General features: G+C 40.4%; 1 protein-coding gene and 1 non-coding gene across 6 annotated transcripts in view; one reads left to right on the top strand and one right to left on the bottom strand.

Annotated features, from left to right (window-relative positions):
* The first annotated feature begins 286 nt into the window (after positions 1-286).
* ZFX (zinc finger protein X-linked) overlaps positions 287-26,145 on the top strand; it is a 70,492-nt gene continuing 44,633 nt past the window's right edge. The window contains exon 1 of one of the 5 annotated variants that reach the window (XM_078064464.1): positions 287-305. The gene's annotated coding sequence lies outside the window, so the exon portion shown is untranslated. Of the gene's footprint in view, positions 306-16,774; positions 16,906-17,177; positions 17,465-17,818; positions 17,838-26,145 lie in introns of those variants that run through there. The other 4 variants (XM_078064463.1, XM_078064466.1, XM_078064462.1 and 1 more) reach the window with 4 other exon arrangements.
* Positions 4,743-4,845, bottom strand: LOC118538169 (U6 spliceosomal RNA). The gene has a single exon (XR_004918477.1). It is a non-coding gene; the product is annotated as a U6 spliceosomal RNA (small nuclear RNA).

The raw sequence follows: 26,145 nt of genomic DNA, 5'->3' as shown, positions 1-26,145 counted from the left end.
TACCATGCTGCTGGCATCCAGTAAATGAAAACAGGCTACTTCATTAGCTTGTAAGTAGAAGAAAAATCTCAAACCCCGATGAATATTTATTAGACACTTTGCAGTTAGTTTTATAAGCCTTTTCGATAGGTATGTGACTTGTACCTGATTTTGCATTGAGAGGTGCAACTCAGAATTGTTCCTCTGTAGTTTGGGTCCCTTAGGGAAAATTTTTGCCACTTTTATGTTTGAATGACTTATTTTTTGTTTTGTTCAGGCATACTCCACTGACAGAGGTGTCACTGCACATCTGTTGGAAAAAACAGGTAAGTTTTAATGACTTCATGAAATTATTTGAAAAGTTTCGTGGCAACAGTACTAAGGACTAGAGGTAAATGGGTTGCCAATATAATAAATCAGAAATTCAGATATTGTCAGTTTTTGCTGTTCACACTGTAGGATGGATAACATTCCATGGTAATATTCCAATTGTTTATAGTTCTATTTTGCCCTTTTCCTTTCCATAGTAAGTTTTAATCTTCCGAGATCTGTCTTTATTTCTTTCGGTTCTAAATAATGGAATTTTAGCATTTGGTCTGGGAAACCACAGGCTGTCCTAACTGCCAGTATAAGAAATCCCAGCAACAGAATAAGATGATTTTCTGGTTTCTTAGTATGTCCTTGAAAATGTTATTACTAACAAAGGGGTCTTGTAAGACATCTGGAACTCAAAACTTCTGGCTTGTTCTGTGAACGTAACTTTGGCCTTAAAAAGCCTGTAATTCTTTTTGTTTGTATTACTTAATAATGTGTTTCCCTGGTAATGATATTTAAATTGCCATCTCCATGTCCTAAAAGCTATGAATACCTATGAGTTTTCTTTAATAGCTAAGGAAAATTTATGTGCACACACAAACTTGTATGCAAATGTTTCTGGCAGCTTTATTCATCAGAAACTACCAGATGGGGGCGCCTGGGTGGCTCAGTTGGTTAAGCGACTGCCTTCAGCTCAGGTCATGATCCTGGAGTCCCAGGATCGAGTCCCGCATCGGGCTCCCTGCTCAGCGGGGAGTCTGCTTCTCCCTCTGGCCCTCCCCCTCTCATGTGCTCTCTCTCTCTCTCTCTCAAATAAATAAATAAAATCTTTAAAAAAAAAAAAAAAGAAACTACCAGATGTCCTTCAACATGTGAATGGATAACAAACTGGCACATGCATACAGTGGAGTACTAGTCAGTGATAAGAAGGAAAGATCTACTGATTCACTTGACATGAATGAATCTTATTTCTTAGTGGTACAATATATATAACATAAACATGGATGAATTGTAAATACATTTTGCCAAGTGAAGGAAGCCAGATTCTAGGACCCCGAAGTATTGTATAGTGCCATTCATAAGACATTGTGCAAAAGGCAAAACTATAGGGAGATGTATTAGTTTCCCACTGCTGCTATAAAAAGTTACCACAAACTTGGTTGCTTACAACCACACAAATTTAGTCTCTTACAGTTCTGGAGGCCTGAAGTAAAAAATCAGTTTCACTAGGCTAAAGTCAAGGGGCTGTAGGACTGGTTCCTTTTGGAGGCTCCAAGAGAGGATTCATTTCCATAACTTTTCTGCCTTCTGGAGGCTGCCTGTATTACGTAGCTTGTGACTCCTTCCTCACCTCACTCCAACCTCTTGCTTCCATCCTCATGTCTCCTACTACCTCCTTTGACTGTCTTGCTGCTCTCCTTTAAGGACCTTTGTAATTACATTTAGGACTCACCTGGATAATCCAGGATAATCTCCCCATGGCGAAATTCTTAATCACATCTGCAAAGTCTCTTTTACCATGTGATGTAACATTCACAGGTTGGAGGGATTAGGACTTGCATATTTTTTCAGGTCATTATTCAGCCTACCACAGGATGGAAAGCAGAGCAGTGGTTGCCAGGGATTGTGGGAGAGGGAAAGGTTGAGTATATAATGGGCTGTACAAGGGTGGGGTAGATATATATGACTCTACAGTTGCCAAAAACCCATAGAATGGGGGCGCCTGGGTGGCTCAGTGGTTGGGCATCTTCCTTCGGCTCGGGTCATGATCCCAGGGTCCTGGGGTCGAGCCCTGCATCGGGCTACCTGCTCAGCGGGAAGCCTGCTTCTCCCTCTTCCACTCCCCCTGCTTGTGTTCCCTCTCTTGCTGTGTCTCTCTCTGTCAAATAAATTTAAAAAATCTTAAAAAAAACCCCATAGAATGTTACACCACCAAGAATGAACTTTACTGTTCGCAAATTTTTAAAAATCCATCTGATTGTCAGTGATCCTGGGATGGAATGCAGCATGTGACAAAAGAATCTAATGGTATTAAAACTGTATGGTATAACTTTGCTGAAGAGGGTAGGGGGGAATGTTAAATAACTTTGAAAAACTGTTTTTAAGTTTATGGACACAGAGAATAGATTGGTGGTTGCCAGAGGAGAGGGGTGAGGTGTGGGCAAAATGGATGAAGGGAGTCAAAAGGTGCAAACTTCCGGGCGCCTGGGTGGCTCATTTGGTTAAAGCATCTGCCTTCAGCTCAGGTCATGATCTCGAGGCCCTGAGATCAGGCCCTGCGTCGGGCTCCCTGGTCAGCGGGGAGCCTACTTCTCCTTTCCCTCTGCCATTCCCCCACTTGTGCTCTCTCTCTTTCAAATAAATAAAATATTTTTTTAAAAAGGTGCAAACTTCCAGTTATAAAATAAATAAGTCATGGGCATGTAATGTACAGCATGGTGACGACTATAGTTAATAATACTATATTGCATATTTGAATGTTGCTAAGAGAGGAAGTCTTTAAAGTTCTCATTGCAAGAAATGTGTATATGGTGGCAGATGTTAACTGGACTTAATGGGGTGATCATTTTGCAGTATATACAAATATTGAATCATTATGTTGTACACCTGTAACTAATAAAATGTATGTCAATTATACTTCAATTTAAAAAAAGAAAAACTGGTGTTTTGACTCGATATTATAAGGCTAACAATAAAAAGAACTGTACATAAATGTACTCTAGTTGGTAGATACATACAGAAATATAGATATGTACATATAGATATGTACATAGATACGTACTAGGGTAGTATACTTAGATATATTTTCTGGCTCTGGCTTCTGAAATGTTCTAGAAGCAGTGCTACCCCAGCAGCAATGAGCACACCTAGCACCCAGATCTTTGTTCCTAAATACCATTCTCCAATAAATGGAACCAGTGCTCCTTAAAGAAATGGCTGATTCGAGGCTTGGGGCAGGGAAGATATGAGTACAGAACATCACTAGGACCAGAAGAAGAGGACAATAGGAGCCTGCCTGGCCTCTCCAGACCCCTGCTATGAATCATACACTGTGATGTATATTCTGACTTTTGTGCTGTTGCTATAGCATGTCCTTTCCCTATAATAAACTGTACATTTGTAAGCCATGTCATTTTGGGTCCTGTGAGTCTTCTTTAGGATTTGAACCCTGCTTACATGCCACTGTTAGTACAGCTATATATTCAGTTTTTGTAAATGCTACATGACACTAGGAAAAAAAACCAGTATATTATCTAGTATTCAATACATGTTTCTTTCCAGGAAGCTATTAAACAACACTTATTAATTGTATTATTAAGTGATATTCTATCCTTCTTCATATTTTGGCTTTATAAATTAAAGTGTCATTTTTTAAATGTCAAATTGTACTAATGTAAGTATTTTCATCTTTGATTTCTCTTCATTTGCATTTCCTTTATATTTCCCCATCCTTTACATTAATCTTTTTGTTTCATTTTGTTTCATTTAAATAACATAAAATAGAATTCTTAATCCAATTTGTGAATCCTAATTTTTATTTATTTTTGTCTTTTTTTTTTTAAGATTTTATTTTTAAGTAATCTCTACAACCCATGTGGGGCTTGAACTTACAACCCTGAGATCAAGAGTCACATGCTCTACCAACTGAGCCAGCCAGGCACCCCTGTGAATCTTGTTTTCTTTTTGAATCTTAATTTTTAATAGGGGGGTAGATTCCAATATATTTATTATGATGACTAATACATTTTTTATTATTCATGTCATATTTTTATGCTATCTTTTTTAAAAAAAGATTTATTTATTTGAGAGAAAAAGAGAGCGTGAGCAGGAGGGGCAGAGAGAATCTCAAGCAGACTCCATGCTGAGCACGAAGCCAACTTGGAGCTCGATCTCATGACCCTGAGATCACCACCTGAGCCAAAACCAAGAGTCAGATGCTTAACTGGCTGTGCCACCCAGGCATCCCTTTTTATTCTATCTTTAATGTTTCCTTATTTTTTAAATTTGTTTTATGATTTTTTAATCTGTTTTTCCCTTTTGAGTGTTTGCTTTTATCTTCATTTCTTTGGAAGCCATATATACTCCTTTTGGTACTGGTAAGTGTGACCTTTCTGTTTTTCAAAAGCATTCTGTGGGTAATATATACAGTATGTATGTATGTATGTATGTATTATTTTAATTCCAGTGTAGTTAACGTAGTGTTATATTAGTTTCAGGTGTACAATATAGTGATTCAACAATTCTGTACATTACTGAGTACTCATCAAGATAAGTGTACTCTTAATCCCCTTCACCTATTTTACCCATCTCCCCACCCACCTCCCCTCTAGTAACCATCAGTGTGTTCTCTGTAGTTAAAAGGCTGTTTTTTTGCCTTGTCTCTTTTTTTCCCTTGTTCATTTGTTTCGTTTCTTAAGTTTTACACATGAGTGAAATCTATGGTATGTAAAAATATGGAACGCTTCACGAATCTGTGTGTCATCCTTGCACAGGGACCATGCTAATCTCTGTATCATTCCAATTTCAGTATTTGTAACTGCCGAAGCAAGTAGAATGTACACAGTATTTTAACAGCAAGAAAGCTGTCAACAACTGTTAGGATCATGTCAAAAGGACTTAGGAGCCAACCTAAAGAAGTTTTCCCTAGTCACAGTTGGGATAATTTGAGCATCAATAGGATAATTGCAGTGGATTGAAACACATGGAATATGTTTGAATCATGAGTTTATAATACTATCAAACAAACTTATTTTTCACCTTTAAAAAAAAAACAAAACTTGAAGTATGGACTTCCAAAATGGTGGGGTGAGGTCGGTAGACACTTTCCCCAGTGAAACAACCATTTAACTGGTGAAAATTATTTAAAAAACCCAACCATTTAAAGTCTCTGGGGGCGCCTGGGTGGCTCAGTTGGTTAAGCAACTGCCTTCGGCTCAGGTCATGATCCTGGAGTCCCGGGATCGAGTCCCGCATCGGGCTCCCTGCTCAGCGGGGAGTCTGCTTCTCCCTCTGACCCTCCCCCTTCTCATGCTCTATCTCATTCTCTCTCTCAAATAAATAAATAAAATCTTTTTAAAAAATAAAAAAAAAAATAATAAAGTCTCTGGGATTGTCCTAGGAACATACAGCAAATAGAGAAACATTTATCCAAGAAAATCTACTGGTAAACCTTAGTAAGAGTAATGAACTTGTTACTTAAATGGGAGTCTGTGACATTTGAGCCACAAACTGCTTCCCACTTCCCAGCTCAGTCTGATGGAATCTCTACTTCTGTAAGATGCAACCAAAGAGATGGGACTCCATTTCCTCCCAGCTCCCAGTCTAGGGCTATGGTTTCACTCCAGGAAGGGCAGGCCATCAGCATCTCTCATCACCCCAACTCTGTGTTGCAGAAGCTATATCCAGGCAGATTCAAGGCAGAGGATCGGAGGTCCCAGCCCTGTCCAGACTCCACTGTGGGACAGAAGTTCTCCTGCACGTGCAGCAGGCTGTACTACTGGGACCCGATCACTCCCGCTCCAGCTTGCTCACAGGGCAGAGGTTCCATATCCTGAGGAGCCGGACAAGAAGGCTGGGGGCCGCTATCCCCAGAAGAGAGACTCTCTCCTTCTTGCAGAGGGCCTGGGCTGCGATGACGTGAGCCCGGAGCTGCGTGTGCCCACGTGGAGGGAGCCTGTCTGCTACAGCCTGGGATGGAAGAGAGCTGAGGCAGCTGGAGAGCAGAGGCGTCCAGACCAAATCGACGGAGTTCCTGAATCCGGTCAACCTGAAGGCCGGCCCCACGGCTTCACTGCAATGCCCTGAGCTTCAGGTGAGAGAATTCATGGAAGCACCTGGTGCAGAACACAAGGGGAGCCCTCAATAAATGATGGGTTTCCTCCTGTCTTAAGGACTGCAGGGGTTTCTGCGGTGAAAAGTCGGCGTTAAAAATTGTTGCCCAGCTGTGCCGGTGTGTAGGGAGGTCATTTTCCCCCAGGTGGGGTGAGCTTTCAGTCTGCAGATAGAGATGTTCCTCGAGCTCAGGAAAACCTTTTCCCAGATCTTTCACGACTGCATCTTGGCTAGGAACAGCGAGTACCCGTCCGTCTCGGTGTTGGTCGTCCGATCTCCGTGTCGGCCGTCTCTGTCCTCCACCTGTGAAGGCTCAGTCCCCGGGGGCGTGGACGCGGGTGACCGTATTCAGCTCCCCAGCGGTTGCCCCCCTGCTCTTCCCGCAACCGTCCTGGGTCACGTGAGGCCCCGCGAAGGACTCTGAGCCCCTGGCTGCCCCCAGCCGGGCGGCGCGGGCAACGGGTTCCTGCCCCTTCCCGGCCCCACGGTCCTTCTAGGGCAGCTGCGTGCGTGTGAGGCGTGGCTTCTCGGCCACCGGCTGGGAGCAAAGTCAGCGGGCGGAGCCGCCGCGCTGCCCACGGATCCCGGGAACCCCTGCTGCTCCGCGCAGAGGCCTGGCCCGGGAGCTGGTTGGAAATGCAGAGTCTCGGGCCGTCCTGGCCCCGCTGCAGCAGAAGAGCAGGTTCACAGCACCCCCCCACCCCGGGAGTGGGGTGGGGGGGCGTTGTGTGCCCGTTAAGTTCCAGAAGCTCTGCTCCAGAGCCCAGCTTAGGGCTCCGTAACCCTTTTATTCCGAATCCAGCGGTTCTGGCTACGCTCGGGGTCACTCTTTACAGCGAAGACCGTCCCAGACTCCTCACCAGACCTCATCATGGCATGCTCTGACTCGACTTCTGACTTCGTTTTCTTTTCTTTTCAAGATTCTGTTTATTTATTTGTCAGAGAGAGAGACAGAGAGAGAGAGAGAGAGAGAGAGAGAGCATGAGCGGGGCAGGGGCAGAGGGAGAAGCAGGCTCCCTGCTGAGCAGGGAGCTCGATGCGGGGTTCGATCTCAGGACCCCGGAATCATGATCTGAGCCAAAGGCAGTCGCTTAACCGACTGAGCCACCCAGGCTTCCCCTGACTTCATTTTCATGTGAGTTTTCCCTCAACGTAGTGTCATTACCGTAAAGTGGGGACTCCACTGCCGGCCACCGGAGTCTTACACGCACAATTCACACTTTACTGAAACCTTAATTTCACTCAGATTCCTGCTGTGTCCTCTGCTTCCTTCACCTTTTCAAGAATTACGAAACGTTCCACATTTCTGCCAGCTGCTCCTTCCTGTTTTGTTCTCAATTTGGGGTGTTTGTTTCTATTTGCTTTATGTCTGTGTGCAAAAATAAGCAAAAAACATTTGTGGTTCATGTAAACATAGAGCACAATTCAAATTTGTTCCATATGAGATTCTCTGACGAGGAATTCTTACGTTCTGTAATTGGTGAGGATATTTTTGCTTTAAACTGTAATGTTGAATTATCACTTCTTTTGGCATATTTATTTAATGTATTTTGGGGTGAAAGTTATTATGTCATTAAAAAGGAGTCTTTGTTCAAAATGTGGCAGATTTTTCAAGAGCTGCTTTAGCAAACGTTGCTAACTGAAAGATCATTCTGTAAGGTAGTTATGTTCTTGGCAAAAATTAAAAAGTATGAGCACATCAAGAGTTAGCCAAGAAATGGGGATTTGGGAATTCTCTTCTTCTGCTGGAAGGAATATATATTCATATAGTCATTTTGGAGAGTAATATTGAAAATGTGCCATATCCAGCAATTTTACTTCTTTATACTCCAAGAGAAACTGTTATAAATGTGGGCAAAGAGGCATTTACCAGGATGTACTAATGTTTCTTTAAAGTATATTGGTGTGTGGCCCAGTTGTCTATGTATCACCTGGGCTCCTGGTTAAACTGCAGATCCCTTAGCTCTATCCCTACTAAAGATTATGGTCAACTAATCTTTGACAAAGCAGGAAAGAATGTCCAATGGAAAAAAGACAGTCTCTTCAACAAATGGTGCTGGGAAAATTGGACAGCCACATGCGGAAGAATGAAACTGGACCATTTCCTTACACCACACACAAAAATAGACTCAAAATGGTTGAAAGACCTAAATGTGAGACAGGAGTCCATCAAAATCCTAGAGGAGAACACAGGCAGCAACCTCTTCGACCTCAGCCGCAGCAGCTTCTTCCTAGAAACATCGCCAAAGGCAAGGGAAGCAAGGGCAAAAACGAACTATTGGGACTTCATCAAGATAAAAAGCTTTTGCACAGCAAAAGAAACAGTCAACAAAACCAAAAGACAACCGACAGAATGGGAGAAGATATTTGCAAATGACATATCAGATAAAGGGGTAGTATCCAAAATCTATAAAGAACTTATCAAACTCAACACCCAAAGAACAAATAATCCAATCAAGAAATGGGCAGAAGACACGAACAGACATTTTTCCGAAGAAGATATCCAAATAGCCAACAGACACATGAAAAAGTGCTCAACATCACTTGGCATCAGGGAAATCCAAATCAAAACCTTAATGAGATACCACCTCACACCAGTCAGAATGGCTAAAATTAACAAGTCAGGAAACGACAGATAGTGGCAGGCATACAGAGAAAGGGGAACCCTCCTACACTGTTGGTGGGAATACAAGCTGGTGCAGCCACTCTGGAAAACAGTATGGAGGTTCCTCAAAAAGTTGAAAATAGAGCTACCATACGATCCAGCAATTGCACTACTGGGTATTTACCCCAAAGATACAAATGTAGTGATCTGAAGGGGTACGTGTACCCCGATGTTTATAGCAGCAATGTCCACAATAGCCAAACTATGGAAAGAGGCAAGATGTCCATCGACAGATGAATGGATAAAGAAGATGTGGTATATATACACAATGGAATATTATGCAGTCATCAAAAGGAATGAAATCTTGCCATTTGCAACAATGTGGATGGAACTGGAGGGTATTATGCTGAGCGAAATAAGTCAATCAGAGAAAAACATGTATCACATGATGTCACTGATATGAAGAATTCTTAATCTCAGGAAACAAACTGAGGGTTGCTGGAGTGGTGGGGGGTTGGAGGGATGGGATGGCTGGGTGATAGACATTGGGGAGGGTATGTGCTATGGTGAGCGCTGTGAATTGTGTAAGACTGTTGAATCACAGACCTGTACCTCTGAAACAAATAATACATTATATGTTAAAAAAAAGAAGATAGTGGAAAAGGTAAAATGAAGGGGGGGAAATCGGAGGGGGAGACGAACCATGAGAGACTTTGGACTCTGAGAAACAAACTGAGGGTTCTAGAGGGGAGGGGGTGGGGGGATGGGTTAGCCTGGTGATGGGTATTAAAGAGAGCACGTATTGAATGGAGCACTGGGTGTTATACACAAACAATGAATCATGGAACACTACATCAAAAACTAATGATGTAATGTATGGTGATTAACATAACATAATAAAATTTTTTAAAAAAGTAAAAAAGAGTAGCTAGTAACCAGGGACATAGGTAAATCTCCAATTATCCATAGTTATTTTCTAGCGTTTAGTCAAGAGAAAGAACATTAAAGTTTACAGTGGAAAATCACCAATTCTTTTTGGTGAAAAACTAATCACCATTTCTTTCAGCCCCCACATTAATAATTTTCCTGTGTATGTGTTAATTTTAATCAATCTTACTAATATTTACATTAAATACATATTTTAAGTGTAAAAAAAAATTAGAATTTCTAGGAAATGAGAGCCAGCAATCTGCATCTTTTGCAAGATATTCCCTTGCAAATTTGAAAACCATTGCTGTTTTCTTTTTTTTTTAAAGATTTATTTATTTATTTGAGAGAGCAAGAATGAGAGAGAGTACATGAGAGGGGGGAGGGTCAGAGGGAGAAGCAGGCTCCTCGCTGAGCAGGGAGCCCGATGCGGGACTCGATCCCGGGACTCCAGGATCATGACCTGAGCCGAAGGCAGTTGCTTAACCAACTGAGCCACCCAGGCGCCCCATTGCTGTTTTCTTAATCATAAGTGGTCTAGTTTTATTTATTTCATTTTTTAATTATGCTAATTCTTTTGAAAATAAGTGCTGTTATATGGTCCACAGAAAAGTGAGAAGGGAGGCAATTGAATATCTGTAATGCTTGCCCCACTCCAAAGATTCTGTGAAATGTGAAGGTGATTTTTTCTTTGTATGTTTATTTTTGTTTGTTTTTTAAACTTGCTATGGAAAATTTCAAATATATACACAATGAGAATAATGCATCAAACCCCAATGTACCCAGAGTCAACATTTGTCCTTTCATGGCCAATTATGGTTCATTTATATCCCCTACCCACTTCACCCTCAACCCCTGTACGTCCCTCAACCTCCCTTATTATTTTGAAGGCCATCTCTGATAGCATATCATTCTCTTTATTGAAGTATAGTTGACATACAGTATTACATTAGTTTTAGATGTACAACGTAGTGATTCAACAATTCTATACATTACGAAATGCTCACCACAGTAAGTGTAGTCACCACCTGTCACCTTACCATGTTATTACAGTATTATTGACTATATCCCCTGTGTTATATTTTTCATCTCTGTGACTTATTTATTTTATAACTGGAAGTTTTACTTCTTAATCCCCTTCACTTATTATGCCCATGCTCCTGCCCACTTCCTCTCTGACAACTACCAGTTTGTTCTCTGTTATTTAGGAGTCTCTATGTTTTTTGTTTGTTTGTTCATTTGTTTTGTTTTTTAGATTCCACCTATAAGTGAAATCATGTGGTATTTATTTTTCTCTGACTTATTTCACTTAACACAATACCCTCTAGGTCCCATCCATGTTGCTACAATGGTAAGATCGCATTCTTTTTTATGGCTGAGTAATAGTCCATTATATATATATATCCTACATCCTACATCTATATATAGATGATATATATGTCCTGAATTTTCTTTATACTTTGATTTCAATAGACACTTAGGTTGCTTCCCTATCTTGACTGTTATAAATAATGTTGCAGGAGCTCCTGGCTGGCTCAGTCAGTGGAGCATGTGACTCTTGATCTTGGGGTCAGGAGTTTGAGTCCCATATTGGGTGTAGAGCTTACTTTAAATAAATAAGTAAAATGTTTAAAAAATTAAATAAATAAATAATGCTGCAATAAATATAGAGGTGCATGTATCTTTTCAAATTAGTGTTTTTTTTCCTTTAGGTAAATACCCAGAAGTGGTATTACTGGATCATATGGCATTTCTATTTTTAATTTTTTGAGAAACCTCCATAACTGTCACAGTGGTTGCACTAATTCACATTCCCACCAACAGGGCACAAAAGGGTTCCCTTTTCTCCACGTACTTGCCAACATTTGTTGTTTTTTGTCTTTTTGATACTAGCCATGCTGAATAGATATAAGGTATCTCATTGTGGTTTTGATTTGCATTTCCCTGATGATTAGTGATTTGGAGCATCTTTTCATGTGGTTGTTGGCTATCTATATGTCTTCTTTGGGAAAATGTCTGTTCAGGTCCTCTGTCCATTTTTAGTCGGATCGTTTGTTTTTTTGGTGTTGAGTTATATAAGTTCTTTATATATTTTGGATATTAACCCTTTATCAGATATGTCATTTGCAAATATCTTCTTCCATTCATTTTGATGCCTTTTTGTTTTGTTGAAGGTTTCCTTTGCTGTGAAAAATCTTTTTATTTTGTTGTAGTCCCAATAGTTTATTTTTTATTTTGTTTCCCTTGCCTTAGAAGATATATTTACAAATATGTTGCTAAGGCTGATGTTGAAGAGATTATTGCCTATATATTCTTTTAAGAGTTTTATTGTTTTAGGTCTTACATTTAGGTCTTTGGTCCATTTTGAGTTTATTTTTGTGTATGGCATAAAAAAGTGGTCCAGTTTCATTCTTTCCCATGTAGCTGTCCAGTTTTCCCAACACCATTTATTGAAAAGATTGTCTTTTCCCCATTTTATATGCTTGCCTCCTTTGTCTTAGATTGATTGACCATATAAGCCCGGGTTTATTTCTGGGCTCTCTAACCTGTTGCATTGATCTATGTGTCTTTTTTTGGTGCCAGTACCATACTGTTTTGATTACTATAGCTTTGTAGTACAGTTTGAAATCTGGGATTATGATACCTCCAGCTTTGTTCTTCTTTCTCAGAATTGGTTTGGCTACTCAGGATCTTTTGTGGTTCCATACAAATTTTAGGATTATTTGTTCTAGTTCTGTGAAAAATGCTATTGGTATTTTGATAGAGAGTGCATTGAATCTGTAGATTGCTTTGGGTAGTATCAACATTTTAACAATATTAATTCTTCCAATCCGTAAGTACAATATATCTTTCCATTTGTGTCATCTTCAGTTTCTTTTATCAGTGTTTTATAGTTTTCAGAGTATAGGTCTTTCATCAGTAGCATATCATTTTATCTGTAAATATTTTGATAATGTATCTCTAAAAGATAAAGACTCTTTTTAAGATATAATCAAATCATCATTACACCTAAACCAAATTAACAATAAATTGTTTATATCAGTATATATCCAGTTCATGTTGACAACAATCCAATGTTCACATTTCTCTATCTCATTTTTTTACACTTGTTTGTTTGAATCAAGATCGAAATAAAGTTCATACAGTGCATTTGATTAATAATATCTTTTAAGTCTTTTCTTATCTATTGATTTCCCCTCAAATTTTATGCTATAGTTTATTTGTTGAAGAAAGCAGGTCCTATAGTGTTTACCACCATCTGAGTTTTGTTGATTGCATCCCCGTGATTTCATTGATATGTTTCTCTGTTCCCTGTGTTTCCTGTAAATTGGCAGTTAGAGCTAAAGAGTTGATCAGGTTCAGGTTTGATTTTTTTTTAAAGATTTTATTTATTTATTAGACAGAGAAAGACAAAGAGAGAGCACAAGCAGGGGGAGAAGCAGGCTCCTGGCTGAGCAAGGAGCCCGACACGGTACTTGATCCCAGGACCCTGGGATCATGACCTGAGCTGAAGGCAGATGCTTAACCGACTGAGCCACCCAGGCGTCCCAAGGTTTAATTTTTTTAGTTGATGACTCTGTGTACTTTTGTCATGAGGTATATGTGTAGTTGTCGCTCTGGTTAGCAGCCATTGCTGATCATTGCTTAGATCCATTAATTCACCTGGGGTTGCAAAATGGTTCTATTCTAATTCCATCAAGTCTTATTCATGTGTTTGTAGAATTATTAAAAGAAAATTCCCTTCATCAGCTATTTGTTTAATCTGAGGAACAGTTCATAAAGGATCAGTGCTTCACCTTTCCCTTTACTGGTTTTCAGAACAATGAGTTGGTTCTCTACCATTCTGCAAAGGTGATCATTTTTTAAAATTCAAAATATAATACACATGCTATAAAATTCACTCTTTTAAATTGTACAATTCACTAGTCTCTGGTATATTCACAAAGGTGTGCAATCAATCATTTTTAAAAGTCTCATTATAAACTCACAAACATACTTGATGTGTTTCATTCCACAGCAGTTATTCTTTCGACATTCAAATTTTTTCATCTTTAGCCAACTAGAGCCTTTAAACTGGTCCCTGAGACCTTTTGACACAACCCCTAGTAAGCTTTGACATTTTCTTTTCTTGCTTTCTGTTATGAGGCGATATTCCTGGTTTGCTATGTACTTTTCTGCTCCAGCCCAGGAATCAGTCATTTCTTCCAGAAACCCTGGTTCCTTTAGTGGAAAATTGTATATAGAGGCCCCAGGCTGGGCACCAACAGGTCATTGTTTCTAGGCCTCACATATCGATTTTCACCTTTTTAGTGGAGCTAATTTGTTTGCTGTGTTCTGTGATTTGTAATCCATGAGAATTTGGTTATTGGTGACTTTCAGGAACTAAACAATGTCTTATTCAACTAATGACTTGTGTGAAAAAATAGTTTGAAAATCACCTAATTGTCAGTCACTGTTTATTTTAAAATTATTTCCCTTGGGGAGGGTGTGTGGCTTAAAGGCTCAGATTAAAAATTCTTACTTGACATTAATTATAGCCAGCTGACTTCCAACATGATGCAACTTGCTCATGTTAAGATAAGTATAACTTAAGTATCAAGTATCAGATAAATGGTTCATTTTTATAGGGCATGCTTAGTTCAATAAAACTAGGGCCTTTCTAGGGGAAAGTGAATATTTTTCAACCTTTGGGATATAAAATAATGAATTACCACAACTTTATTCAAGAAGGTCTCTATTTTCTAAGGCAGTAATTTACTGTTTCCCATTTGGATTTCCATCAGTCAGTGATGTGGAGTGAAAATAAACAGCTTCTTTTCTTCTTGTTCTTTTCTTTTTTTTTTTTTTAACAGCTTCTTTTCTGACTAATCTTTCTCTGCAAAAGTGATTGAAAGGCCTTGTATTATTTCTGGCTCAAGGACCTATAAACATGTCAGGGATTTTAGTTAAGTTATTAAAACACTGTCAAAACCTTGAGTAGATGCTTTTAATATCTGATATACATTAACAGCTCTGAAGGAACAAATACATTTTAGCACATAACCAAAAGCCATTTGACTGTATTGAAACCATCTATTTTGTATTCACAGCATATGCCTTTGAAATATTCTGCTCTCCATGTACCTAAATAAAATTTCCTTTTATTGTGTGCTTATTTAAGCGAGAAAATGAAAGCACTTAAGAATGTTTTTATTCTGCCACACACAGCCTCCTTATTTGCAGTTCCCCAAGGGCAAGCACCACATCTTTTTACTCTGTGCCCAGAATTCTATAGGTCCCAAATACCAAAACATTGAACACAAGTATCAATGCAAGATGGGCTGTCCTTCAAGTGTAAGGTGTCAGGTCCTTAATCACTCACTGCTTGGTTACAAATGCTTTCATTGATCTTAGGTGTCCTCCAGGTCCTACTGTGAATATTTTCATAAACTATGTTTTGTATATTATTATAACATTGAACAATTTCTGATCTCTGCTTATACTTTCTTTGTTCCTTTATCATGAGTATTTTATATTGAGTGTACTTCTAGTGAAATGATTTTTATCATACACTGTTGTTTATGGCCTTCCATAAATGGATTTAAAGTACAAATTACTTTCCCTTTTTTGACAACTTATAGTTGAGCTCATCTGTACAATCATCTATAGAATATTTGTTGTACTGCAATAAAGTTTTATCTAATATAATGACTAGAACTAGGGCATTGTTTCCTAACAAAGTTAATAGTCTCTTATGTATGAAACGTAATGGCAAAGGGCTCTTGAAAAGTCTGAAGACCTAAACTACTTCTGGACTTTTAAATTGAGGAAACATCTTTTTCATTTATGATCCTTGATACTCTTTTCTGAAGTGCATTATACTGGTGTACTTAGAAGTATTTGATGGTAATTATGGAAGAACTAACAAGAATGCTGACATTAGGTTTTTGTATTCATGCTGCTTATAGCTACATGGTGATGAGGCCCCATTCTTGACATACCATAGCATTAAATGGAGGCCCTTGGAAAGTACTTAAAACACTGGTTATCATTTTTTTGAAATTATATTAGTGTGCACACACAAGCTATTTCCCATATTTTACTTGAACAAATACTAGTTTTATTTACCTTTCTGTGAATAGTCTGTATCACAACCTAATGCAATTTTCTAGAAATGTTGAAGACATGTTGTCATTCATCATTTTTGAAAGGAAATTTAATCTCTTGCAAAAACACCAAAGGTAAAGCCTGGAGAGGAAAATTACCATCCAGTATGTCCTCAGAGATTTGTTATTATACCTTTGTTTTTCCTTCTTGAAAGCATTTTATAACTGTAAAACGTCTGAGGGAATGGACAACTTGCATTCTGGGAGTTTTAAAAAGTTATGACAGGACCCTAAATACATGGCCTCTGTATTTGAAGAGACTTCTCACCGGTATGCTATTTGCTTTATAACCTTTGTGTTCTTTACTGTTTAAAAATCTCTTTAACATTTAGTGAATTGAAGAAATAAAACATGTCAGGTTCTGGATTAATGTAAGGATTACAATGCGTAACGTTTAACTAGTAAGTTGTAAACATAGTTTGGGTCCCAAGTTCAGTATGGAAAGAGCATAAAAATTTAATGGAAACGCAAATACGCATTTTTGGAGTTGATAAATGCTTGTTTATCAAATACATATTTTTCTTTTTCTCCTAAGTGTTTTTAAACTTTAAAAGGCTTGTTTAAGTAGTTTGTAAAAAACATCCATACTCAATTCTGCTACCTCTCTATATTAAAGACTGTGAAAAACTCATTACTTATGAAACAATTACGCAAGACTTAAAATTTCATAGGCTCCCAAACTCTGAAATACAGATATATAGAAAATATACATTAAAAATTCCGGTTCATTGCAATGTGCGAAACCAGTCTGAAAAGGTAACCCTTTTTCTCATCTTTGTATCCTGCAAACTAATAAAATCAGTTAGGTCCTCTGACTGAATGCTTGTTAAAAAAAAAAATAAACAGTTTGGTAGTAGCTGTAAGATAACCCTTCTCCCCCTCCTCGTGCCCACACACCCATTTAGACTGGCAAGCCTATTTTCATTTTATTTCAAAGATTTTTTTTTTTTTTTTTTAAGCCAAGGCAGGGGACGCCGGGGACTGCTAAATTTATCTTCTCCAGCCACAGGGATGAAGAAAACACATTTACTGCGGGCGGGGGTCTGAGGGCCTGCAAACAACTCGAGCAGGCGCCTCGGCCGAGACAGGCGCGGAGAGGCGGTAGGTCTCCGGGGAGGGCCCGGGGGGTGGCCGAGGCCCACGGGAGATGGTGGGGGGCGGCCAGGCCGGGTCGGGTGCGGGCCGCCCGCCTCTCCACGGGGTCGAAGGACCGCGGCCCCGCGCGGGCTTTACGGCCGAGGCGGCGGCAGCGGCGCGTGTGTAGCGGCGGCGGCGGCGGGCGGGAGCGCGGAGGAGGTGGAAAGAAGGGGGGCGCTGTCACGGAGACTCCGGCCGCCGGAGACCCCGCCGCAGCGAGGCCACTGGGCTCCCCGGTCGCGGAGCGTGAGCGGCGCCGACCCGGGGCGCCAAGGGGACACACCGGGCGGAGGAGGGGGCCTATCTACCCTTCCGCATTTTCCTGGGTCTCTCTCCCGGGCAGTGACGTGACGTGCTGACGGCGGGCCCGTGCCGGGGAGCTGGGCCGCTTTTTGTCAGCTCCGAGCTCGGCCCCTCCTCCCTCCCTCCGCCCGCCCCACCAGCCGGAGCCCGGCCCAGTGCTCCAGAGAAAGGCCGGCCTGCAGCACCCGCCACCGTCGCCGACCGCCCGCACGTCCGTCCGGTGAGTTCCGGGCGCCGCCGCGGCCGTGGGGCCTAGCGCGCGCGCAGCGGCCTGGTCCCGGCCTGGTCGGCGGCCCGCGAGGCGCCCTTCCGCGCTAGGCCGGGCGGTGCGGCGCGTGGTGCCGAGCAGGCCCCGAGGAGGCCGCAGTTAGGCCCGGGGAGGAGCCCGGCTGCCCCGAGCGGCGGCGGAGGCGCGCTCCGTGAACGGGCGGGGGTTGGGGGAGGGTCGCCCGGTGGCCCGGGAGGCGGCGGAGGGGCGTCGGGTCGGCGCCGCGGCCTGCCCGGGGCACCGCGCGGGGGCGAGGCCTGGCAAGGAGGCGAAGGCTGCAGGCGTGAGGTGAAGGCCGCAGGCCGGCCGGGCCGATTTTCGCTATGTAAATATCGGCGAGGGGGGGAGGGACGGGGGACAAGATGGCGGCGGCTCGGCGCCTGCTGCAGGGGACGATTAAGGGGGTTGTCGGGAGGGGGAGCCGCCATCTTGAAGGCGGTGTCTGAGGAGAAAATTCCGCTACAGCCCGTGAGGGGGGGTCGGAGAGCGGGCGGCGGCGGCGGCGGCGGCGGCGGCGGCGGCTCCGGTGACGGGCCCCCGAGGCCCGGCACGGCAGCGTGTGCGCGCGGAGGGGGCGTGCTCGCTCCCCGCAGCGGCCATTGCCCTTGCCGCCATGATGGGCGCTCAGGCTCTAGGCGCTCGGCGGCAGCGCCACCTTGCTGCCCTCCCTCCCGCAGCCCCGTGACTGGCTGCTGCTTCCGCTGCATTTTAACTGAGCTGCCGCAGGCGGCCATCTCGTCTCTCAGCGTCCCTGGCCCCGCGCCTTTCTCCCGCTCGTGTAGCAACACGGGGGCTGTCGGGACGGGTGGCAGCCCAGACATCTGGGCTCACTACGGCAAATGGAACCCCACGACATTTTATTTTTACTCAGCGTCGTACGTGGCTATTATGGTGCCCTAGATGCGGTTTTCCAACACTCATTGCTTTCTCTAGTACCTGAATAAAGAAATAAAAATAAAATTCGATAGGAAAGAAGTTCTCATCACTCTTTTATCCAACAGGGGGCAAAGTGTAATTTGCACAGCACGAAAACGAATACATTTTTAAAGGAGTCTTTTCAACTCATTTATTTGAAAACAACTTTCTTGAAAAGGTCCATTTAAGCTATTCGTGATCTGTTGGTATTAACTTATTTTTGAGGAGTAAGAAGGGTAGAAAGTTTTTTATTTTCTTAGTGCTGCAGTATTTATTCATCTGCTTGCCATGTTTTTTAGTTTATTTGATTTGAAAAATTCTTAGGTAGCATTCTGTCCCTTAAAGGACTTTTGTTTGCATACTGCACAACTCCCCAGTAAACTTGGAACCCAGTGTTACCGATGCGCTGGGCTGGCTGATAAGAAAGATTAGAAAGGTTCTTGTAATGCATACGGTGGCTGCAAGAAGTTCGCTGTTCAGAGGCGGAGGAGACGTGGTGAATTGCACTCAAGTGCTGCGGAAAAGGTACAAGCAATTACTGGGGTTTCAGAGGAAGGCAGAGTTTCTATTTGGAGCATGAGGAAAAGATTTCTGAAGTAGGTGACATTTTGAGGTTACTTAAGGATGGGTAGGACTTTGTTAAGCAGAGGTGGGGCCTGGGGAAAGGGCATTTCAAGGGTGAAGCTTCTTCACAAAATAGTATTTGGAAAAAAACAAAACTAAAAACAAAGCAGCAAGTATTTGTAGTTTGGCAGGAGTCGATGGTGAAGGTGGGAGGGTGGTGGGAATCCTGGCTAGAAAAGGTGGAAGAACTTGCTTGCCAGGTGGAGGGGCTTATATGATCGGGCTGCCCGGGGAAGCCCTCACGTAGAAGGATGACGATACACCTGAGCTGGGCTTCATATTTACTTAGCAATTCCATTGGACTAGGAAAGGTTTCAGAGTTGAGAAATAATGAGAGTAGCAAGTGGATCAATGTTTTCACTACCTGAATGATTATCAAAACTGTTCAGAAGTTAAGCCAGTTTTGCTGCTACTTCAATGATCCGTTTGTACTAGAGAGCTGCTCTTTTCTCTCCTAACTTCACTCCAAATAACGTGTAGTTCTGAGTTATAATTTCTGTAGTAAACAAAGAGGGAGAGGTTTCTAACTTTTCATTTATTGTGGTTGAAAATTGCAGCACTAGTGCTCTGGGTTACTTACGAAAATGAGCAATGAACCTGTAAGTATTCTCATGGTGATTTTTTAAGAAGTCAGTTTGAAAAGTTAGAAGAAAGATTACTCAAAAGGCAGCAGCCTTCAGATGGCCTTTTGCAATCCCTGTTCTTCCCCCCGTGAGAGTAACTACCCTTTTGTTAAGGCTGTTTGCTAAGCCAAACCTCATGTTTTGATTAATATTTGACTGTCCTAGATGGACGTGTGGGGAATGTGTTTCCTCGAATTTTATGATCTAAATCTATAGGTAGCGTCAGTATTGACTAGAAAGTTGTTTCAGTTTTTCCATTTTCCTGGACCGCAAGAGGTCAGAGCACTGATGCTCCGGGAGAGGACGGAAGGGAACTGAAGATTCTCATGTTTAACATAAGGAAGGGGCCATGGTTTAGGAAAGCTGGAGAAACACTGCATTGTAGGAGGCTGACTACAAGCAGGTTGCTAAGCAAGTGGGCTGCGGTTGTTGAGGTGGTAAGGATAAACATAAACTTAGAAGAACCAGTTGCTTTCTATCTTGACAGCTGGGAAAGACCTAGGAGAGCTGTAAAAAAGAGAACTGTCTAGCTGCACACGCAGTACAGCAGGAGTAGGTGGTTAAGATTGAGACTCAAGTTGTATAGTTAAGAAGACAGATCATATGTAGTTTAGAAGGATTTCTGTCGGAAACCATTAAGTATAAAATGTTTTTGCCTGAAAGGGTAGACCTTGATGATCTGGGAAACTGACTGGTGTAACACCTTATTACCCAACCATTTTGGATAAGTGAGGTGTTAGTTCTTAATTTATGTGTATATTTCAGATAGGTTCAAGTTTCCTTTTTTAAAAAACATGCTCACAGTGCATTAAAAAAAATTTTTTTTTCCACATTGCTCTTTGTAAATGCTTCCTCTCTAACCCCATCCAGACTCGTAATTATCATTGATGACCTTGCTTGTGTTGTGTTTGTGTACACTGGTGATTCCAGACTATTTTTCTACTCTCAGACTCTTCCATCCGTCCTTGAAACCCCTCAGCCTCACAGAGATTACCTAATCTCTTACTTAAACCAGAAAGATAGACAACAATCTGATCTAAGCATTTGAGTTTCCTTCCTTTCCACTGCATACTCTGTCTCTACCTAGGCTTTCCTCCCGTTCTTTTCGCTGCAGGAAGAATTGACCTCCTTCAGGCCCACAACTGCTCTGCCTGTCTGCTCCACCCGTCCGGGATGGGGCTCTTTCAGTGATTCTGCTGCTTGCATCATTGCCCTCTCTGTGCCTTTCCCTCTCGTTAGAAACATTCCTAGGTTTGCTTATCTTAGAAAAACCTCACTTGTCTTCTCGTTCCCTTCACCAGTACTTTTATTTCTTTTCATTGCACTTATTCCTGAATCCACTATTTCCGAAATTGGGAAACTTTCACATGTCATTGGGTGTATCAAATAAAAGTGTTCTTTGTTTCAGAAACTTTCTGTGCTTTTTCTGTCTTCTGTGATGGTATTTCCCTCAAGGTCAATCCTCTGTCCTTTTTCTTGAATCTTCTCCCTTGGTTTTAATGTCCCTTTACCATGCCTACCCTCTTTTCTAATTTCTCATCTAGCATTTCCAGTTGCCTACTGACCATCTCTACCCAGGTGTGTTACTATCTCAACATTTGGCTGAAACCAAATTTATCTGGTATATTGTAGATGTCCAGTACTATTTATAGTCTTTTTTCTTATTTGTTTTTTAACCCAGAGTCCCTCAAACAAGTCTTGCTGTCTCACTTTCTTTTTCTTATTGGCACTATTGTTTTTCCAGGCTCATTCTTCTTTGTCTCATATCAGTGTGGGCAACTTTAATTTGGTATTTAACCTATTAAATTTTAACTGTGTGCTTATATTTTTGTCATCTTTTCTGAACCTGAATGTAGAGGCAGGTTCTCCTTTATTATCCTCGAGCAGTACCTGGCATATGGTCATTATCTCTAAAAACAATGATCTCAGTTATTGGTTATAGAAAACTTTTTGTAGGTGATTAGTTTTCAGGTAGTAAGGCATCTAATCTGTGTGTCCTTTGACCAAGGAATATACATATTAAGGCACACTACATGAGCTAGGTAACCCCTGCCCCCACTGCTTAACTTTTTGGGGTTAATATGGCCAATCTATTCTTATTCCTGTCGAATTATTTTTCCAAACAACTTTTTAAATAAAAACCCAGGTATCTTGGGGCGCCTGGGTGGCATAATCAATTAAGTGTCCGACTCTTGGTTTTGGCTTGGGATCAGTCCCTGCATTGGGCTCCACACTCAGTGTGGAGTCTGCTGAGATACTCTCTCCCTCTCCCTCTGGCCCTCCCGCTAGGATGTGCTCTCTCTCTAAAATAAAAAATCTTTTTAAAAAGTATTTTTATTTATTTATTTGAGAGAGAAGGGGAGCACAAGTAGGGAGAAGGGCAGAGGGAAAGGGAGAAGCTTAGCAGGGAGCCTAATATGGGGCTGATCCCAGGACCCCCGGATCATGACCTGAGCCAAAGGCAGATGCTCAACCTACTAAGCCATCCAGGTGCCCCTAAATAAATAAATCTTAAAAAAAAAAAAAAAATCCAGGGGCGCCTGGGTGGCTCAGTTGTTAAGCGTCTGCCTTCGGCTCAGGTCATGATCTCAGGTCCTGGGATCAAGCCCCGCATTGGGCTCCCTGCTCAGTGGGAAGCCTGCTTCTCCCTCTCCCACTCCCCCTGCTTGTGTTCCCTCTCTCGCTGTGGTCCTCTCTGTCAAATAAATAAATCTTAAAAAAAAAAAAAATCCAGGTATCTCATAACTATATTTTGTTCAGAGGAGGCACACTTTAAGGAAAAATCAGTGAGAAGTAAGTGTAGGATTTTTTAAAATATATTTAAGATTTTTAAATTGTGAAGTATTTCAGAACTCCTGAAAAGCAAGCATCACCAAGATTTAACAGAACTTAATAGTTTATTACATATTTGCTTCATAACTTTTTTTTGTTTGTTTAAAGAAAATCTCACAGATCCATTTAAAGAGTGCCCCCCCCAATCCCATTCCTGTCTTTTCTTTGCAAGAAGTAACAATTGTCCTCATATGTATGTACCAAAACCATTATCAGGTATTGGTTTTTGTGTTTTAACTTTACATAAATGGTATCATACTGTGTGTGTCGTCTCGTTTTTTTTTTTTTTTTCACTTAACATTGTGTTTTTGAGGTTTATCCATTTTGTGTGTGGGTCTAGTTCAGGAGTTCTCAGAGTGTGCTCTAGGAATTCCCAGGGATCCATAAGATTCTTCTGGCCACATTCTTGTGTGCACTGCATGAGTGCTGTACAGAGGCTGCGTGATACATGATGTCATAATAGGTTGAACACAGAAGCACTTATGGGAATCCAGCTGTTCTCTATTAAGCCTATCTTTAAAGAGATTTGCAGAAATGTAAAATAATACTATTCTTTTCACTTATTTTTTGTTTTGAAAAATAGTTATTTAAAAATAAGTGTTTATGTACAGTTGGCTTGTTTTTAACGAATTAATAAATATTTTTAAATGTCTCAGATTTTATTTCTATTATAAATATCTGAAGATAGAACCCACATAAAGAAAAATTCTTTGGGGTCCTCAATTTATAAGAATGTAAGGGGATCCTGAGACGAAGAAGTTTGAAAACTACTGATCTAATTCATTATACTTGTATTTCAATGTATAAATATACTGTGGTTTATTTATCTATTCTTATGGAGCAGCCATTATGTTGTTTGTAGTTTTATGCAGTTTCAAACAATGCTGCTGTGAACATCCTTACACAGGGTTCTTCTCTCTTGAGATTATAAATGTAGAATTGCTACATTCAGGAGTGTGCATTTGTCAACTTTACTGGGAATTGCGGCATCATCAAATTTTGTTCCATTTGACACTCCCACCAGCTGCGTATCAGCCTCTATTTCTGGAGACTACTGCCAAAAGATTAGCCTTTGCAATTTTTTCCAATCTGTTGTGTATAAATTGTATCTCATTGCTGTTTTCTCTTTGCATTTCTTAGATTACTGTTGAGGTTGAGCTTTTTTCCCACGTATTTATTGACCATTTGAGTTTTCTGTGATTTGCTTATTTTATCTTTGGGTCCATTTTTCTTTTGGGTTGTTTCCTTTTTCTCATTGATTGGTGGATATTCTTTTTATATTCTGAATACTAATGATTTATAATTATAAATACTGAAAATACCATTTCCTAGTCTGTGGCTTATCTTTTAGCTTGTTTGTGTAGGACTTCTTAATGTGAAGGTAGCCAGTTTTCTCAATTTTTTTTTCATTGATGACTTATGTTTTTTTGTATCTGCAAGAAGTTCTTCCCTTACCCCAAGGTCATACTAATACCGTACTTTTTCATATTTAGGTCATTAATTCATCTGGAATTTTTTTTCTATTGTGTGATGTAGGGATCTAACTTTATTTTTTTAATATGGATTCATTGAGTAATTCAGCCTTTCTCCCCACTGATTTATAGTGAAACTCCTGAGGTTTATTGTATTCTCATATATACACATCTGTTTCTAGTTTCTTCTGCTTTCATTGGTCTGTTTAACTCTCTATATCTGTATCACTCTGATTTAATAATGATAGCTTTATAACTAAAAAAATTTTTTTTTTTGCTTTATAATATGTTGTTTTTCTTCAAAACTTTTAAAGCTATTTTCTTTCTTTTTATTTTTGGGTCAGTTTGTCAATGTCTATGAAAAATTTGGATTTTTATTATATTTGTGTCAAATTTATAGAATAAATATATAGACACGTATAGATAGTATACATACTAAGTAGTGGAGCTGGGATTTCAATCTGAGCATGCTCTGCTGCTTTTCATAAAGCTCTTGCACAACTTTTGTTAGATTTTTTTGCTAGATACTATGCAATTTTTGTTGTGAATAGGATTTTGTTATTAGTTATTATTTTTATTTAGTTATTGCTAATGTATAGGGAATACTACGGCCTTAGGTGTATTCATCATGTAACCTTGCTGATTTTTGCTCTTACTATATTTCATAGATTCTGAGATGCACTTTTCTCCCCTATATTTTAGAATTTATAAAATCAAAATAGGTTTTCGGTAGGCCACCTTATAATCACTGTCGTTCAGGCAGCAGTTATGATATAGTTCTCATTGCATACACATGCACACACTTGGTCAGCACTCTTCATTTTGTCATCACTTAAATGAGCATGTGCATTGTTGTGTTGTTATTTCATGCCAAACACTACAGCTGAAGGCAGAAATTGTGAAGTGGATGTCTGACTGGAAAGAAAATCCCACAGATGATAATGGAGCATTTTAAGAAATGCTGCATCACCAACACTCCTGTTGGCAGAGGACAATATTGTAAGAAAGATTGGATAGCTTTGAGTAGAAAAGCAATCCGTGGTAGGACCCTGAATGTGAAGTTTTAGGAAAATCATACCAATTTCTTTTTGCTTTTATTTTTCTTTCTATATATGTGCAAGATATGATAAAATATAAGTCTAAAAGAATGGTCTCAATCTAAAATGAAAATTCTAGATAAAAAAGTGTGACATCAGTTTAATTGGCAGTGTTTTTTCTTAGTTGTATGTAAAACAAGGGTGCATCTTATAGTTGGTAGTATCTTTAGATTGAATGAAACGTGCAAGTGATAGTTTATAATTCTTTTGCGTTTTCTAAGTAGCTGAGTGTGAATAATGAAGGTTTTATTTCTTCTTTTCCATTAGATTTTGCCTCCTGTTTCTTTTTTATTTTTTTTGGATCTGCATTGACTAATGCATTTAGCACAGTGTTGAATGGAAGCGTTGGTATCAGGCATCCTTCTCTAGATACTTTAATGGAGTGCTTCTAATATTTTAACATTAAATATCATGCTGTAGTGGGTTTTTTTTTTTGAGGGGATAGATGTTATTAGTTTATTTTCTACTTATCATTTTAGAGTTTTTGTCTTGAACAGTTGATTTTTTTTTTTTTTTAGTGCTTTTGCTGCATCTGTTGGTGTGATGAATTGCATTGATAGATTTTTTTTTTTTTTTAATGTAGGCTCCATGCCCATTGTGAAGCCCAACATGGGGCTTGAATTCATGACCCTGAGATCAAGATCTGAGCTGAGATCGAGAGTCAGACCCTTAACCAACTAAGCTACCCAGGCATCCCTAGATTTTCTATTTTAAACTGTCTTTGGATGCCCTGGATATATGCATCCCTTTGTTATTGCCAAATACTTTTCCTTTTTGGTGTAGTCTTTGTTTTGTTTCGATAATAAGCTTATGCTAACTTCATAGGATGAGTTATATTTTAAACAAGTTGTATTTAATAGAGATGCTCTGTTTCCTGAAGGTCAGGTAGAATTCATCTGTGAAACTGGTATTTTTTGTGATTTGGTTTTTGATACAGTAATAGTTTCATGAGAAGTCTTTTTGGCTTTTGGGGTTTTTTTTTTTTGTTATTTATACAAAAGGAACAATATTTTAGAAAAATATAAATTTTCAGATATACTGGTATAAAATATAGGCTTTGATAATGACTT

This window comes from Halichoerus grypus, chromosome X (genome assembly GCF_964656455.1).
Source record: "Halichoerus grypus chromosome X, mHalGry1.hap1.1, whole genome shotgun sequence".
In the NCBI taxonomy this organism is placed as follows: domain Eukaryota; kingdom Metazoa; phylum Chordata; class Mammalia; order Carnivora; family Phocidae; genus Halichoerus; species Halichoerus grypus.
This window is presented reverse-complemented; position numbering and strand designations above follow the sequence as displayed.